General features: G+C 40.7%; 1 long non-coding RNA gene across 1 annotated transcript in view; it reads right to left on the bottom strand.

Moving 5' to 3' along the window:
* Positions 1-12261, bottom strand: part of LOC136792252 (uncharacterized) — a 39916-nt gene extending 27655 nt beyond the window's left edge. Inside the window, exons 1-2 of the long non-coding RNA XR_010835763.1 lie at positions 11703-12261; positions 6187-6326 (exon numbers count right to left, since the gene is read on the bottom strand). This is a non-coding gene — a long non-coding RNA (uncharacterized lncRNA). The remainder of the gene's footprint in view (positions 1-6186; positions 6327-11702) is intronic.
* Between the last annotated feature and the right edge of the window lie 7441 nt (positions 12262-19702).

Raw genomic sequence — 19702 nt, 5'->3', positions numbered from 1 at the left:
TACCCACTGACATGTTTCAGCAAGCTGGAAGTCATTGGTTACCCTGGTGTGAGCTGTTTGACTGGAAGGATGGGAACAGAAGCCTTGGTTTATAAGCCTTTGTCAGGCTTTGTTTTGATTTTTTAGCCTATTGGTCAATTTTTTCCTTAACATAACTGAGAGCGACTTATGTGTTAATAGTAAAAACATTTCCTATCCCTTTCTTCTCAAAGTCCAAACAAGAACAACAAGAAAAGAAACAGAAATGCAAACATCATCTCTGATAAAACGTACAGGACAATTAACAGCCACAATTTATAAGGACTGAAAACCAGCAGAATGGTTAATGACATAACAGAAAGGAGAAAAACTTACTCCAGTAGCTGTGCACGTCTTGGGGCAGGGACAGTGGTACCAAATAGAAGTAAGCCAATGGTCTTACAGAACCCGGGAGAGGCTCAAGGACTGTAGACACAAGGCATGCGAAGATTAGACTGGAGGAGGAGTGATGATGGTGGGGAGACAGGTGACTGGAAACAGGTTCATATCCTCCCTTATTGCAGCAGGAGAGAGTAGGTTTATTGTCTAGAAAAACTGAACCAGAGAGGCACGGGACAGTTGGGGACAACTGTTATGGAAGAAGATATGAGTGAGATGCTATTCAAAAAACAGGATAATCAAGTGAAAGCCTATAAAATAAATGGAGAGATGTCCAACCTCTTACCCTGGCCAGCTGTAAAGTGCCAGCAGTGAGGATTATGCCTGCCAAGCAGGAGACGGGAAGATTCTTCTGAAGACTCAGAGCTGTCTCAGAGACAGCACCTGGAGATAAGTTTCAACAAAATAGCTATTATGCCCCTCAATCATCCTACTGTGAGGTCCATGATTCTACAAATTTCTTTCAATGCACATAGAGTTCTCTGATCGTCTTGGTGTCTAACTCCGATGTATGAACAGAAAGCAGAGAATCACCAGACATTTGAGGAAAATCTCTATCAAATAAGACTCAAGTAAAGAAACAGTAAAAGGAGAATTCAGAGGAAACAGACAGTATGAGGAGTAGAAGAAACCTTTAAGAAACTGTAATTAATATATTCTGAGGGAAAAAGAATACATATTGCATCTTTCAAACAAGAATGGGATGCTATTAAATAAAGAGTCAACCAGAAGATAAAAAGAAATATTGGTCCTTGTAAATTTAGTTGATAAGTTCAATAGAAGATGAAGTTAAGAACTCCTCCATAAAATAGAGCAAAAATGCAAAGAGATGCTCAATAGGTGAGAAAAAATTCAACTAACACAAATTTCAAAGAAAACAGAATATGTTGGGAAAGAAATGATCAATGAAACACTACAACACGTTTTCCAGAATTTAAGGATGACCCTCCATGTTGAGGGCGTCCAGTTATTATCCAAAGGCTCACACTTAACATTGCAGGGTCCAGTGCAGGAATACAAATGAAGGCCTGCATACATACCTCTAAATATTCACAAGTTACAAACCAAGACAGACCCTAGGTTCAGGTCACGTTCCCCATGTTGTCTGGCTCCCGAAGCCTGTTCCTTGGAGACTGACTGCCTTTTAGACCAACCCTAGAGACCAAGGGAGCCATGAGCTCCCCTGAATGGACACTGTCCCTGCAAGCTGGGAGGAGGGAAGGGGCAGGGTGTCTGCTGGAACAGCAGGTTGGAAGCTGGTCGGGCCCAGGGCTGACCTGGTCAAGCTCCTGTGGGAACCTGCTGGGCAAGTTTTCCTCCCTCTTGCCTCAGTTCTGATTTAGGATTTCCAGGAATTTTTAAGCACCTCCCCAGACTATACCACTGAACACAGGAGTGACTGGGAGTGCAGTTACAGTGGTGGGGGGGGCGGGGGGGGGGAGAGAACCTGTCTGCCTTCATGCTTTTTTTTTTTTTTTTTTTTTTTTCATTATGCGGGCCTCTCACCGTTGTGGCCTCTCCCGTTGCGGAGCACAGGCTCCGGATGCGCAGGCTCAGCGGCCACGGCTCACGGGCCCAGCCGCTCCGCGGCACATGGGATCCTCCCGGACCGGGGCACGAACCCGCGTTCCCTGCATCGGCAGGCGGACTTGCAACCACTGCGCCACCGGGGAAGCCCTGCCTTCATGCTTTTGATTGATTTGAGGTGACTAAATTTAAGCAAAAGTAGACTTTTTTTTTTGGTCTGATGCCCCAGGGCAGAAGCTGTGAACTTATTCTGAACCTTTACACATTCTCAATCCTGCATATTCAGGCCTTGGGGACCCCATGTTCAATTGTGCCCCTCTCCCACAATTCCTGTTTTTTTAATTTACTTGCTGAACTTTAAAAATATTTTCTAATGAAAGTGAAAGAAAAAAACAATGCCTTTGTTTTGGTGTTTGTGTGGGGCCTCTTTTAAAGTACAGGTCCCAGGACAGAAGACCCTCTGGGAATCCTGAGTGCCCAGTACAAGAAATGGAAAAAAGATCCACATCAACATATATGTAATTAAATGTTAGGGATAAAAAGATGATTCCGAAGTTCTCAGTGAGAAAAGCAGTCATATGCAAAGAACTGAGAATCAGAATGATAGTGGAACAACAGTGGAAGTCAGGAATTGTGTTGTAAAAATTCTGAGTAAAAATAATTTTAACGTAGAATCTTATATCCAGTCAGATTATGAATTGACCATAAGCCTAGACTAAAGTCATTCTCAGACATAAAAATCTCTAAATATTTTGCCTCTCATGCACTCATTCGTAAGAAGATATGGTAGGACGTACTTCAAACAAAGAAGAAAACCAAGAAAGGCTTTCTTTAACCCAGGACGTACATCATCCTACTTAAGAAGGCGAAAAGGGAATTTCCAGGACAAAAGCAAATTATCTGACAAGTTTGAGGGTGAAAAAGATTGTGCTGAGAGAGATTTAACAGGTCTGTTGGAGGTTGCAGGAAGACTTAGATGTGAAAGGAAACCAAGCAAATGAAGAAAAAGATGATTATTAACTCTAGGAAAACAAAAAGTTTTTCAAGGAAGGAAATGTAAGTGTAATTTAACTCTACAGAGTAGAGTTGACCTTGGTGATTATATGATCCACCTATAAACAAAATCTTTCTCATTTTAAAAATAGTCACTACCAAAGACTCTTGAGCACCTGGAGCTGGACACCTCACTGCAGGGCTTACTAGGAGGAAGCAGACCCACCCCTGTCATTCAGCCCACCTCCATCCAGGTTAGAAACAACTTGGGGAGAGTGAAGTTGTTATCAGAAGCCAAGTGGGAAGTGAAGGACTGGAAGTAGAAGACTTTTTCCTCTCCACCCCTCTTGGTGCTTTCCCCTCTGTGAAACCAAATGGGAAGATCCAAGAGACTCACCTGTAAAGGATGGGTCCTCTTCATAGGGCTAAGGCACCTGGCTTCTCCCAAAGCAAGTGATGAGAAAGAGAGAGGGGGGGAGAGAAAGACTGAGATTGAAGAACAAGAGAGAGTGACCAGGACGATGCCACAATGTCCTCTGTAACTCAGTCTTACAAGTGACATACCGCCATTTCTGCCGTCAGTGTGCCATCAGTCCCACAGGCCAATCCTGATATAATCTGGTGGGGGACTACACAAGACCGTGACGACCAAGAGGTAGGGCTCTTGAATGCTGGCCATCTGACAGTGAAGACTATTAATTTTTTTTTGAAAAAGCACGCCTTTTTAGATATCACACCAAAAACACAATACATGAAAGAAATAGTTAAGAAGCCAGATTCTTTAAAATTAAAAACTTTTGCTATGTAAAAGAGACAGTTAAAGAGAGTTGGAAGAGGAGTCATAGACTGGGAGAAATATTTACAAAAAGACCCATTTGATAAAGGACTGTTATCCAAAATATAACAAAGAATTCTTAAAACTCAACAATAAGAAAACAAAGAACTTGATTAGAAAATGGGCCAAAGACCTTAGCGTGTAACCCACCAAAGAAAACATACCGATGGCAACAAGCATATGAAAAGATCCTCCACATCACATATCACCAAGAGAATGCAATTTAAAACAGCAATGAGATATTACTACATACTTGTTAGAATCGTCAAAACCCAGCACACTGACAAACCAAATGCTGGTGAGGATGTGGAGTAACAGGAACTCTCATTCATTGCTGATGGGAATTTGAAATGGTACAGCCACTTTGGATGACAGTTTGGCAGTTCCTTATAAAATGAAACACTACTGCCATTATGATCCAGGAATCACACTCCTTGGTACTTCACCCAAAGGAGTTGAAAGCTTGTGTCCACACAAAAACCTGCAAATGCATACTTATAGCTGCAATATTCATAACTGCCCAAACTTGGAAGCGACTAAGATGGCTTTTAGCAGGTGAGTGGATAAATAAACTGTGGTACATCCAGACAATGAGATATTATTCAGTGCTAAAAAGAAATTAGCTTTTAATCCACAAAAAGACACTGAGGAAACTTCAATGCATATTACTAAGTGAAAGAAGTCAATTTGAAAAGGCTACATACTGTGTGCTTCCAACTATATGACATTCTAGAAAAGGCAAAATTATGGAGACAATAAAAAGATCAGTGGCTTCCACGGCTGTGGGGGTAGGCAGGGAGATGAACAGGTACAGCAGAAGGAGTTTTAGGACAGTGAAAATGCTCTGTATGAGGTTATAATGATGAGTGCATGTCATTATCCATTTGTTCAAACCCACAGAATATACAACACCAAGAGTGAACCTGAAGGGGAAGTATGGACTTCAGATGACTATGATATGTCAATGTGGTTCATCAATTTAAATAAATATACCACTCTTGTGAGTGATACTGATAATGGGAAAGGATATGCAAATGTGGGGACATGAGTACATGGGAAATCTCTGTACCCTCCTCTCAATTTTGTTATAAACCTAGAACTGCTCTAAAACGTATTAGGTCTTTAAAAAAATCTACCAGAAGAAAACTTTTTTTAAAAAGCAGGTTAACGAGATGGACGGTTTTTGTGTATTCAGAGAAGGCTTCGAAGTGGTGAAATTTGAGCTGATTTGAATAAAGTGAGGAAGCATGATTGATAAAGGTAGGAACAAGCTTGGTATGTTGGAGGAATACCAGGAAGATCAGTGGGTCTAGAATGGAGTATAGAATTAAGTAGAGAAGTCAGCAAGTTCAGAGACAGCCAATCATGTAGGGTGTTGGCCATAGTAACAAATTTGGATTTTGTTCTGATGGAATAAAATGGTGGTAATACATTGGAAATTTTGGAATGGAAGAATAATGTGATCTTAAAATGAATGGGGGTAGAGAATAGACTTTTGGAGCAAGAGTGGAATTGGTGTGGGAGTAAGCTAGCAAAATCCTTGACTAGCCAATGTGGGTTGAAATTCAGAGTAGAAGTAAAAGGAGGAAGAAGGCTTCAACTATAATGGGAGAGAAACCAGAAAATAGGGCTAGAATTGCCTGTGGGTTAGTCACCTTGGTGGCTGTTAAGGTGAGACAGTTCTTTTCTGATTTCCTTGAACTTCTCAGTAAAAATTTTGAGGCCATCAGCAGGGGTAGAAGGTCAATAGTAGAAGTAGGGTTCAGTATTTCCTAATACTGAACCGTGCTTGCAATCCTCTCTCAACATGATATATTATTCTTCTAACACAGTGTTGATTAGTTAGATGTTAACTGAAAATTTTTCCTAATGAAATATCTTTGCAGGTCTACATATTTTGTTTCGTGAACCTCACAGAATGAATTTAGAAACTTGTTAATCTTATCTATATTTTAGAACAATTTAAGTAAGAATTATGGTTTTTAATGATATAAAAATTTATATATCAAAATTTGCTATGTCCATTGATGGTGGAGGTTATAGTGAAAGGTTGTTGCAGTTGTTTTCCTATAACTTCCATTTCTTTCATGGTTATTTTCTATTCAACTTTTCCTAAGCTTCTTGAGTTAAATTTGGTAATTAACATTATCTTATAATAATGTCAATTTCATTGAAAATTTTGTATCACAATAGCATTTTATGTTATCCTATTCCTTTTTTGTTTTAATTTTTTAATGCCAGTTTTAAAAGATTATTTTAATCTTACAGAAAAGTTGCAAAATTAGTATAGAGAGTTCCTGTATACTCTTCTCTCAGCTTCCCCTTAGGTTAGCGTCTTACATAACTGTAGACCATTTGTCAACACTAAGAAATCAACCTCAGCTCAATGTTACTAACTAAAGTACAGAACTTACTTGGATTTCACTAGGTTTTTCCAGTGATGTCCTTTTTCTGTCCCAGGATCTCCTTCAGGATTCCACATTACACTTAGTCATCATGGCTCCTTAGGCAGGCTCTTCCAATGTATTCCTCAGTTTTTCTTGTCTCTCATGACCTTGCCATGACAGAGTACTGATCAGTTGTTTTGTAGAATGTTTCTCAGTTTGGGGTTTTCTGATACATGCTTATGATTGGATTGAGGTTGTGCATTATTGGGAAGGTGCCAAAGGCTGTGCTTTTCTTAGCACATCGTAATAGGAGCACATTATGTCAGTATGTATTATTGGTCATGTTAACCTTCACTTCTTGGCTAAGGTGATACCTACCAGGACTCTCTACTGTAAACTTACTGTTGCTCCCGTTATAAATATTAAATATTTGTGGGAGATACTTTAAGACTATGCAGATATCCTATTTATACACTGATGGATCTTGCCTGTGGTTAAATATTAGTGTGGTGTTCTAATATATTAAGTGGAATTTTTCTGCAAGGAAAAGTGACCTTTTTTCCATTCACTCATTCATCCATTCATTCATTAATCTCAGGATGGACCTAAGAGTACGTATTTTATTCTTTGGGTTATAATCCAGTACTATCATTATTTATTGCATAGCTCAAGTTCTTACTGGCCATTGAGTGCTCTTTGAGATACCTTCTGACATGTCCCATCTCTTTTTCTTTTAAGCAGTTCCTTACTTTCTGACACCCAAGATGTTCTAGCCCTGGAATCAACCATTTCTCCAAGGACCCCTGGTTCCCTTTACTGAAGAATGGCATGTAGAAACCAGGATCTAGCAGCTAGGTGGTGTGTTCATGGCTACTAACCTGTCACTGATTCTAGCCCCTCTCACTGAACAGAGCTAGGAAATACATGTACATATGCTAACTCATACACACACATGTGCATTTATTTCTGTATCTGTTTGTGTATGCATATGCACACAAACACACGTGAGAACATGAGTACATACTGATAATTCAATTCCAGTCCAGCAACTCAAAGTTTATTCTAGCCTTCTCCATTTCCTTCTTTTTCTTTTACCTACAATGAGAAAACTACTTCTCAACTACAATATGTTTACATATTTGTTCAACTCTACGACACCAATAAATTAGTTTCAGAGATCCTGACTCACCTGTCAAAACAGATTTACAATCACAGAACAATGTTTGTGTGTAGCTCTTTTTGTCTTTTGCCTTCACATTATCTGGTCAAAATCCTCTTTGCCAAGGTTACCTAGGTCGGGACCTTTGTTTCTGTTCTGTCAGCATGGTTATATGGTTCATTTGTACTCAGTTATGGTCATCTGTCTCAACTTGCATTTCATCTTAGATTCCCCCCATGCCCTGGTTGATTGTGCTTTTATTTACATACAATAAAGTTCACGTTATGGTGTACAGTTCTATGGTTTTTGACAAATGCATAGAATTGTATGTCTACTAACACAGTTCCATACAGCAGGGGTCCCCAACATTCTTGGCACCAGGGACCGGTTTTGTGGAAGACAGTTTTTCCACAGACTGGGGACGGCACGGTTTCTGGATGATTCAAGCGCATTACATTTATTGTGCACTTTATTTCTACTACTATTACATTGTAATATACAATGAAATAATTATACAACTCACCACAATGCTGACACGAGGCAGAGCTCAGAAGGTAATGTGAGTGATGGGGAGCAGCTGTAAATATGGATGAAGACAAACACGTTTGTCTCAGGAGCAAAGAACCAAGACTCGATATGACTAGTATGTGGGTGAATAGGAGTGATGCGAAATGAAGCTAAGGACAGGAGGGAAGTTGGTAGTTGAGAAGCAGGTTCTGGGAGAAAGGGACTGTCTGAAAGGTGACCAGAGATCAAAGTGACAGGGGAGTCTTCTATCCCCACCATGCTCTATCCTTGTGCCATTCCTTACAGATGTAAACAACTCAAGCTCAAACTCAGTTGAGGAGTTTCCAAGATCATCTCCTGGAGGACCTGGAGGACCACCACCTAGACCCCCTCCTAATGGTGAAAACCAAGGTGATGGACCTCAGCAGAGACCACCCCCACAAGATGGCGAACCTCAGCAGGGACCCCCCCACACAAGATGGTCAACCTCAGCAGGGACCCCCCACACAAGATGGTCAACCTCAGCAGGGACCCCCCACACAAGATGGTCAACCTCAGCAGGGACCCCACACACAAGATGGTCAACCTCAGCAGAGACCACCCCCACCAAGAGGTCATCGTCATCGCCATTCTCCCCCACCTCCTCCTGGGAATAATCAGGGAACACCATCCCCAGGACGTGGACCAGAAAGACCTCCCCAAGGCCCACCACCCCATTAATCTGGAATTCAAAGACAGGTATGATTCAAGCTCACTCTCCATCAAGGGCTCTAACCCCTGCAGGTCTCAAACTTTACTGTGTCACTGAATCAACTGGAAACATATTGAAATTTCATAGTCCTGGACCCCACTACTAATGATTTCTATTCAGATATTCTGGAATAGAGCAGCAAGATCCTTTATTTTTTAACAAGCTATCTAAGGTGGTTCTGATTATGAGAAAGACAGCCCATAAATTACCTTTTTCGCTATGATTACCTGTCTTAAAGTGGGCTGGTAATGAGGAAGTAGATCACTGTTCTCTCTTGGTCCTCTCCTCTCTTCCTCCTTAGGCTCAATGACTTTCCACCTGACCAGGCCTCTCAGGGCCTGTGTCCCTGCTAAATGATACTGTAATTTTATGCTGCTAAATGTTTCGTAGTTTAAAAAATATTGCTTATATATGCTCAAGTTAGAAAAACACTAAACAAAAAGTTTGAGCCTAACTTTTAAAGGCATATCATATCCTGCCTCCCCACTTCCTTCCCCCAAAGCCACCACAGTTTACTCTTGAACATCCTCTTGGAAATATTTGTGTCCATATAAATATATATAATCTTTTTTTATCCACAAATGGTATCATATTTTATATTCAGATCTATATGATGCTCATTTCAAATAATGTATTTCTTAGAAAACTTCCATATTAGTTCATAGAACTATGTGGATCTATTTGATCCTGGTTTTTGTTTTTGTTTCTGTTTTGTTTTACCACTGTATATTATCCATTGTCTGGCTGTGCCATGATTACTTTAACCAACTGCTATCAATGGACATGTAGGCTGGTTTCATTTTTTTGCTATTATAGGAAATGTACAGTAACCGTCTTTGTAAATACCTATTTGAACATTACCAACAGCAATCAAGAGATAACCTCAGTAGAATCTTTTTCATTCTTCTTGTAAGAAACAATTTAGAGCCCATTATCTGTTAAGTGCATATAAACCATAAACAAAAAAATTAGGAAGGAAAGGGGAGAATGAGGAAGAAGAGAGGGAGAAATGTGAGCTCTCACCTACGTCCCTTCAATTAGTGGCAAGGATTAGAAACCCCCTGCAAACTTTTTTAGTTTTTCAGAAAATCAGTAAGAAGATACCAGTTCTTCAGAAAGCCATGACACTGGAAAAAGGCATTCTATCTTCAATTTACCAATGAAATAATCAGCATCCAAAATCTAAGTGCCATGTCTCATTCTGGGTGTTTGTGAATCTGAAATTTGAGGGCCATGAACCCAGCATAGGAACATCCAAGACCCCTTCTCATTGATGATTCCAGCAGGCTTCCTCCTGGACCACTTTTCTAGAAAACATTTTCCCTTTGTTCTTTGCTTGCGGACAGGAACAGCTCTCTCTCTCCTTTACCTGCTGTTGCTTCCTCCCTCCTTCTGACACCTTTATTCACAAACAAGCTGCCAGGTGAAAGAGCTCCACTGTTTTTCTCCTTCCCTGGATTCTATAGCACTAGTGCAATGTTTTTATTATTTTCACACCTTTTTGAGATTCAGTAATTTTAGCAAACAAGGAAAATATTGCAAAGGTGAAGAAGCTGCACAGGCTAAAGAAATCCTTAAAATACAAAAGATAAATGCTGGAGAGGCCAGCAAGAGTCTCCCCCACTCACGGGAGGCCCAGACACTTTTTAAGAGCTTGACCTCAACATTGCTAATTATTAGAGAAATGCAAACCAAAACTGCAATGAGGTTATCAGCTCCCACTAGTCAGAATGACCATTATCAAAAAGTCTACAGATAATAAATGCTGGAGAGGGTGTGGAGAAAAGGGAACCCTACTACACTACTGGTGGGAATGAAACTGGTACAGCCACTATGGAGGACAGTACGGTGGTTCCTTAAAAAACTGAAAGTAGAGCTACCATATGATCCACCAATCCATTCCTGGGTATATAGCAAAGAAAACCATAATTCGAAAAGATACATGCACCCCAATGTTCATTACAGCACTATTTACAATAGCCAAGACATGGAAGCAACCTAAATGCCCATCGACAGATGAATGGATAAAGAAGATGTGGTATATATATACAATGGAATATTACTCAGCCATAAAAAGAATGAAATAATGCCATTTGCAGCTACATGGATGGACCTAGAGATTATCATACTAAGTGAAGTAAGTCAGACAGAGAAAGACAAATATCACAAAATATCACTTATATGTGGAATCTAAAAAATGATATAATGAACTTATTTACAAAACAGAAATAGACTCACAGACTTAGGAAACAAACTTATGGTTACCAAAAGGGAAAGGTGGGGGGGAGGGATAAATTAGGAGCTTGGGATTAACAGACACACACTACTATGTATACTGTATATAACATCGATAATCAACAAGGACATACTGTATAGCACAGGGAACTCTACTCAATACTCTGTAATGACCTATATGGGAAAATAATCTGAAAAGGAATAGACACATGTATATGTATATCTGAATCACTTTGCTGTACACCTGAAACTAACACAACATTGTAAATCAACTATACTCCAATATAAAATAAAAATTTAAAACAAACAAAATAAAAATAAAATTCCACAATAACTGATCTTCTTGCTAGGGACATAAATGTGGTTCTAGGTCCCTATTACCTGGAGCTCACTATACTCCATTTCCCCTTTTTAATTTCTGCTCAAATTTCTCCCTCCCTAGATGCCCCACCATTCTTTATCAAATACGAGTATATTTCATAAAGGAAGCAGCATGCTGTAGTCTATAAAGCAAGGAATTTGGACAAGTCATACCAGGTGAAACTTTTCTAAGAATAGAGAGGGCATACCCTGAAATCTATCGGGATAGGAAATCAATCTATCACATTAAGAGAAAATCTCAAATTAAGAGATTTTCCATCTGAAGGTAGAAGATTGGCTGCAACAAAGTTACATTCTGCCCCTTTTGGAGCCTGTTTTTCTGTCACAGTCCAAAGTATTTGAGGTGTTTGGGGCGGGGGTTAAAAAGGAAAGTAGATATTCCACGTCATTTTCTTACAAGTTGGCTTTCAGAGGGTACTCTGGGCTTTATGCCATTTTGAGTAGGAATACTACATAAGAGCCTTCTAGTCAGAGCTCCGGAGAACATACACAATTGACAAAAGGTCTTACCAAGACTTGCAGAAAGTGCTGGATGTGGTGATGTCGCGCTCTCCAGCGGTATGGGTCACAGCTGGGCTGACGTCTCCAGGACGCTCTCCTCATTCTGCCCGCGGACCCCAGGCCTCTCCTGCCCGCCCAATGGTGGTGCGTGGAAGGCAAGGGTGCGGAGCCCGGGCCCGCCTTTGGCCTCCCGCCCCGGCGTCTCAAGCCGCGGGCAGTCTCTAGCCTTGACGCCTCGGTGCGTGTCTCGCGAGAAGCCTCCCCAACCCGGTGGGGGAAGGGCGGGGGTGTCGCGCCGCCGCCGCCGCCGCCATGCTGCATGCCCACCTCAGCGCGTGGGCGCGTCTCGCCCCGCCCTCAGCGGTGCCCCTGCAGCGCTCCGGGTCGCCCCTCAGTGGCCCGAGCGGTGGCGTCGTTTCCCGTTGCCGGCGAGGCCCTCGGGTCCTCACCGCGGTGGTGCGTCCGTCGAGCAGCTCTCTCGGGACGTCGAGAGGGTAAGGGAGGCGCGCCTGACCCCGTCTCGTGGGGCAGGTGCCTCGTCGTGGTCGTCCTCGCCGCGTGCGGGGCGGAACTGACGTAGCCGGGCGCGCGCCGTGTGTTAGCCTGGGTTGCACGCGGGCATGTGAGCCATCGTGGCGGGCCTTGGCGACGCGAGGCGGGCTCGGTCAGACTTTTCAGATCCTGCCCACGCCCACGCCCACGCCCACGCCCCGCTCTGCCAAGGCAGACGGAGGAGGCTGAGGCAGCGCAGGCTTTTCCCTGCCTTGACCGCGAAGGCGCACGTCAGCCCAGCTGTGACCCATACCGCAGATCCCCAGCCCAGCCGCGAGCTAGTCTCTCTGGAAGTGCCTCCGTGGGCCCGAGGGGGAGACGATGGTGGGGGACGACGCGCCCTCGGGGAGAAAACCTCTTTTAGCGATCGGGGAGGACCTTGGCGTACCGGAGCCGCCAGCCTCCGCGCCTCCAAAGTCCGCTGTGCTGCAGCCTGTGCGCAGAACCTCTCACCCCCGCGTGAGGGGGGCGCCGTATTTTTTTTTTTTAAGTTAGACAAAAAATTAAAAAGATAATAGAAAAAGCAAAAAAAAGACTTGCCAAAATTAAATGAAATGCATGTGTATTTTGAGAAGAAACAGAGAATATAGTTATCAATTTGCTGACGGAAAGCTGAAGGTTCCATTACATTGGGTAGTTACCAAAATCAGGATCGGAAATAGTCTCAGTTCAAAGCTACAATCAACCGTGTGTGAAGTTCTTTATTAGATTTAAACATGAATAATCAAGAAGCAGTTTAACAAAACCTATTTGTTTCAGTTAACTGTTAGTTCAGTATGAGTTAATAGTGTGAGCTAGTAGGTAAGAAAATAAAATCACACTCAGCATTCATTAAGAGACGTATAGTGAGTAGACCTGGAGTCAGGATGAATCTGGCCCTGAAGGAATGTTCCTCAGATCCCCTCTTTCCACTATATAAGGTTTGCCAGTCCTTTCCAGAGATGTTCATGAATGGGCTCTTTTCCATCTTAGAGATCTGCTTGGATAGATTCTTATCATTCCATACGATTTCAAGGTAGGTGGAAGCCCTTGATGAAATCCAAAGATGATTTTTTTTCACTTGATGTCAACAATCCTACTGTCCGGTTTCTTTTTTTCAATACTGATTTTGTTATGCCCATTGTAAAAGTGTTGTTTAACCCAGGAACATTTCCCAACTTTGTAAGAAATGGGAGTGAGTAGAGGTTATCAATGTACCATGACAGAATCAATATCAGAAACAGTATCCCCCAGATGAAACGAAAAGACATCAGAAAGTGCTACCAAAAAAAAAAAGACAAAGTGAATTTTTTCATGTCTTTTTAAAATTTGGAAGACGCATTGTCAGAGAATATTGTAATTCGATCTTTTTTAAAAATAAATTTATTTATTTATTTTTGGCTGCGTTGGGTCTTCGTTGGTGCGCATAGGCTTTCTCTAGTTGCGGCGAGTGGGGGCTCCTCTTCGTTGCGGTGCGCAGGCTTCTCATTGCGGTGGCTTCTCTTGTTGTGGAGCACGGGCTCTAGGCGTGCGGGCTTCAGTACTTGTGGCTCGCGGGCTCTAGCGCGCAGGCTCAGTAGTTGTGGCTCACGGGCTCAGCTTCTCCACGGCATGTGGGATCTTCCTGGACCAGGGCTCGAACCCGTGTCGCCTGCATCGGCAGGTGGATTCTCAACCACTGCGCCACCAGGGAAGCCCAAGAGCATTTTCTTTCTTAAAATTTTTTTACTGAAGTATAGTTGATTTACAATGTTGTTAGTTTCAGGTGTACAGAAAAGTGATTCAATTATATGTATATATGTATCTATTCTTTTTCAAATTATTTACCATTATCGGTTATTACAAGATATTGAGTATAGTTTCTTGTGCTAAACAGTAGGTCCTTGTTGGTTATCTATTTTATACATAGTAGTGTGTATATTTTAATCCCAAACTTCTAATTTATTCCTCCCCCCACTTTGGTAACCATAAGAGTTCCTTTTCTTTTGTGTGATAAAGATTGTTACATTAGACACACAGGATGCTGAGTGTACATTATATATAAAAGCACTACTTAAAGAATCATGCTTAAAATTGAAGTCCTTTAGATATTATCATTAAATTCAGAAATCAGGGCTTCCCTGGTGGCACAGTGGTTAAGAATCTGTCTGCCAATGCAAGGGACACGGGTTCGAGCCCTGGTCCGGGAAGATCCCACATGCCATGGAGCAATTAAGCCCGTGCACCACAACTACTGAAGCCCGTGCCCTAGAGCCTGTGTTCCACAACAAGAGAAGCCACCACAATGAGAAGCCTGTGCACTGCAACGAAGAAGAGTAGCCCCCACTTGTCGCAACCAGAGAAAAGCCTATGCACAGCAATGAAGACCCAACGCAGCCAAAACATAAAATAAAATAATAAAATAAAATTTTTTTAAAAATTCAGAAATTAGCCGAGAATATTTTAAATATATCTATTATTCAGAATTTTTAAAAGAAATACTGAAAATAAATAAGATGTTAAAAACTGAGGTTTAAACATAGAAGAAGAAAACGAATATCATTACAGTTGACCCTTGAACAATGGGAGGTTTAGGGGGCGCTGACCCTCCTAACGACGCAGTTGAAAGTCTGTGTGTAACTTATAGTCGGCCCTCTATATTCGTGGTTCCTCCATATCCTCAGTTTGGCATCCAGGGATTCAACCAACTGTGAATGGTGTAGTACTGTAGTATTTGCTGTTGAAAAAAATCTGTGTGTAAGTGGACCTGTGCAGTTCAAACACGTGTTGTTCAAGGGTCAGCTGTACTTGCAAATGTTATGATTGTTTACCTTTAACATGCATTGGAATCTGAAGAAAAACTTTTTTATGAAAAAGAAAAATAATATGGCCAGATACAGATAAATACCTAAAAATCATTAGTTACTTCCTTATATAAAACAATTGGAAGATATAATGAAATAAATACTTATTAATAAGAGCAACCATTTTATTAAAACTATAAAAATCTATTAATGAAAGTAAGAAATATGCAATAGCTGTGTTAAGAGAAATATAAAATTTCCAGAAGGACATAACAAGTTTGAATAAATTGGGAGCATAACATTTTTTGGATAGGTAAATTAATTATTTTAATACAGAAATATAGGGCTTCCCTGGTGGCGCAGTGGTTGAGAATCCGCCTGCCGATGCAGGGGACACGGGTTCGTGCCCGGGTCCGGGAAGATCCCACATGCCGCGGAGCGGCTGGGCCCGTGAGCCATGGCCGCTGCGCCTGCGCGTCCGGAGCCTGTGCTCCGCAACGGGAGAGACCACAACAGTGAGAGGCCCGCGTACCACAAAAAAAAAAGAATACAGAAATATAAGGAAGTTGCAACAGAATTTTAAGAGATTTTTAGAAGGTTACAAATCTAATGCTTATCTAAAAAGGTAAATGAGAGAGAAAAGCCAATATAATTTTGAAAAGGTAAAGTGAGTGGGACTTGGCTGTCAGAAATCAATGTATTATAAAGTTACAGTAAGTAAAATAGTGTAAGGTTTCAGTAAAAGATCAATTGGTCAATTGAAGAAAATGAGATACTGAGAAAAATTTACGTATAGACAGAATATAGTATATAATAAAGGCAGAATTTCAAATCAACTGGAAAATGATTATTCATAAATGTCATTTGAACATTGGCTATTTATTAAGATAGCTTATTTACCACACAATTTTAAAAATTCCAGTGGAAATAAACAACTAAAATAAAAATAAATTTTAGAAGCACTAGAAGAAAACACAATTCATTTTTAAGAATAATCTTTGGATTGGGCAGACTTCTATGTATTATAAAACCTAATTGATGATTTTGAATGTCAAAGTGAAATACTTCTATTTGGCATACGACTACAAAAAAAAAACAATTAAAACAATGCATAACCTTTTTTTTAAGTAAAACTTTTTTTAAAGTTAAAAGTTAAAGCATAAAATACCTAAAAGTAATTTAAATCATGAGATAAAGCTTTCATATTCTTCACATATGAAAAGAACTCAAATAAATATGAAGAAAACCATATTAAAAATGGACAAAGGGATTCCCTGGTGGCACAGTGGTTGAAAGTCCGCCTGCCGATGCAGGGGACACAGGTTCGTGCCCCGGTCCGGGAGGATCCCACGTGCTGCGGAGCGGCTGGGCCCGTGAGCCGTGGCCGCTGAGCCTGCGCGTCCGTAGCCTGTGCTCCGCAACGGGAGAGGCCGCGACAGTGAGAGGCCCGCGTACCGGAAAAAAAAAAAAGAATGAATTCTTTTTTACGGTCTACCTTTGATGTAGTCTTTAGATTGTGTTAAAGAAACAAAAAGCTGCAATTAAATGGTGATAAATATGTGGCCTGTAAGTTAACCTTTATAAAGCCATAGGTAAGGGCACCGCTTTAGGGCTGTTCTCTGGAGCTAGGAATGATGTTAGAATTATTAACATTACTCTCCACCCTCGCACACCATATGTAGGAAACTAAACTGCTAGCACATCTAGGCTATGTGATGCTTTTGTATGTCAATAACAATAACGATGTTGGTGATGGTTTTAATGATAAGAAATAGAGTGTTATACTAAGTAATTTGCATTTTACAGAATAAAATGTACATATATTATTTTGGATACTAACTTAGTATTTTTCCAAAGATTACCATTGTAGTTATCTTGGTTTAGTAAGAAGTAATATGCAGATCAAGCTGAATACATGTAGATTCAGATATTGAATTTGTTGTGTTTTAGATATTCTTCCATATAAATGACTTCAAGCTAACCTTGTACTCCTTATAAGATGATAACCAAAAACTTTAGTTTTTTAATGTTACTAAACTTTTCTTTGGTAAGCCAGATAAAGTAATTGAGCCCACTTACGAGCAACCTTTGCTTCTAATAAGCGGACCTTCATTGTGAATATCTAGCTATTAGTGAGTGCATACTTGTGCAGCAACCTTAGGGTCGTGGACCCATATATAAGGAAGAGAGCCCTATTCTGTCGAAGAAGTACACCAAAGGACTAGAAGAAGAAGACCAGGCCATAGGCCAGGGTAATTGCCGTCGATGTACTGTGAGCTGCATGGCAGGTAAGATCGGTCTCTGCACCTCCACGTCCCCCATAACAGGAGCCTCTGTGGGAGACTCGGCGGCAGACACGCCACCGTCCGAGAGGAGCCACTCCCAACGCTGTGCTTCCAGTCCCATGCAATCCGGAGAAGAAAGACTGACACGCTTATAACCTACCCTGGGACAGAAGTGTTGGGGAAGGAGGGAGATTATCACTGAGTTCTTGCTAACCACCCTGTTCTCACCCCACCAAATAAATGTTCGTTTTAAGAATCTGGGTGTGATCATTTTTATTTCAACGTGCTCACTCAGGCAATTTATAGGAGAGGAACAAATAACCTGTTTTTACAGATGAAATAGTCTTATCATTGATTCCCTAGGTCTAGTGCTGAAGTCATCTGATGAAACGTAAGTCAAACACATGAAGGCATGTTTTCTTGAACCCTACTGAATATATAGATCAGATGGAGACCCATAGCTTTACTGATGTCTGAGAAGGAGGCCTGCAGATTTCCTAATGGCTCATGTCGTGTATCTGCCCGCTCTCAATAGGTGGCTTCTCCTAGCAAGTTCTTGATTAGACTCCATACCCTCTGAGCCCGGGACATCCTTTAAGGGGTGCTTGCATCATCACACAGTCATTCTCAATTCTGTCATTTAAGACACTGGGTATGTTGTCTAGAGTAATCTATGTCCTATTCAGGACCTTAAGACCAGTCCTCACAAAAACAAATTAATCTGAAAAGTGTGATTGATTTGAGGAACATAAATAGGCAAACCTTTCTGTCTCCTTGTACACCAGTATAAATGCAACCTCAGAAGACCAAAAAAGAAAAGCACAACCATTCTTATTTTGAGCATGAGAGGCTAATGCTTACCAGTGTGGGGATTGATGTTAGTTAGATTGTCTTAGTTTTGTCCTGAGGAAGCGCCAGGGGACATGTTTGCCCTCTAAGGATTTTAGGGGGTGGAAAAAAACCCCTGTAGCCCTCAGTTACAAAAATGAAAGGAATTCTAAGTGAAGCAAAAAGCTACCATGAAACAATAAATGTTCATGGATAGCAATGATTAAACCGAGCAAATATCCTCCAGGTGTGAAAGATTAAATCTTTGTCCCTTCATGCTGTGGCCCTGGTGCCGGCTGACTGCTTCTTGCCCTAGGGTACTGCCAAAGAAACATTGAAGAGACTTTCACCTAAAAAAACACAAAGGCCAGTACTTTAATTTAGTGACTGGCAAAGGAGTTGTTAAGTTTAATATATGATAGTTTCAAGTTGTGATTCAAAAAGAACCAGGAGGCTATTTCTTTGCTTGTAAGTAAATGGAAAATCTTGCTATTAATAGGATCAAAGAGCATCACAGCTAGGTGAGCATTTGTTGCTGGCTTCTCTGAGACTATTGGGAGATCTAAAAATGGCTCAGGGAAGGGAAAGACAATAGAAAGAGGCAAATAAAAAGTTCAATGGTGATGTAACAAACACAGAGAGGAAACAGGAAGAATTCAAGCCAAAAAAAGATAGCATTAATAATACAAGCTCATTAAGAGCTTCAGTTGAATCACCTTTGTTTACATTCACATATGCAGTAGTTTGTTACTATATTAGTATTATTCAGTATCACTCCAGAAGTCAGGATTTTGTTTGAATTAGGCCAAAGTGGACTTCTGAATGTATTTTTTCAGTGTTTCTTGGAGGAAATGCCATTCTCTCTACTGATAATTATAAAATCAGTGTTCACAAATTTTCTGATTTCAGTTATAGTCATTATGATAAGTTTAGACTAATTGTTTTGGATTGTTATTATAGTATATACATAAATTTAATCATTATCTGCCTAAAAATTTTGCAACAATATACTTTTTATTTAAACATACAGTAACACTTTCTTAATCATGTATAAGTCAACCATTTTAAGAATAAAGGACGTAAAGGCAGTTCTCTAGGAGCTGACATAGTTCTATAGTTATATGGATTTTTTAAAACAGTGTTTATTAACTTGGATTTTGAATTTAACTTATAGCATGTGGCACTTGTGATTTTATACTTATTATATCCTTTAGATTGAGTTTCTTCTTTAGTGTAAAGTGTAACCATGAACTGAAGTGTTTAATGACTGAGCATCTCCTGGCTGACTTGTTGCTGACTGGTTTTTGTCACTGCTAAACCACACTTACCAATGAAGTCTGCTTCTCAGGTAGCCTTCTATAGCAGTTCAGAGCATTTCTGAAAATATCAGTGATCTCTAGAGCCTTCTTACTCCCTTGCCACAAAATCTAGACTTTTCTACCCATTTTCAACTCCCTGGGCTAGAAGTAGTTCTTTTAAAAAAAATTTTTTTTAATTTTTAATTTTTTTAACATCTTCATTGGAGTATGATTGCTTTACAATGTTGTGTTAGCTTCTGCTGTGCAACAAAGTGAATCAGCTA

Source organism: Kogia breviceps, chromosome 12 (assembly GCF_026419965.1).
Source record: "Kogia breviceps isolate mKogBre1 chromosome 12, mKogBre1 haplotype 1, whole genome shotgun sequence".
Taxonomy (NCBI): domain Eukaryota; kingdom Metazoa; phylum Chordata; class Mammalia; order Artiodactyla; family Physeteridae; genus Kogia; species Kogia breviceps.
Note: the sequence above shows the minus strand (reverse complement) of the source record. Positions and strands in the feature narration are given on the sequence as shown.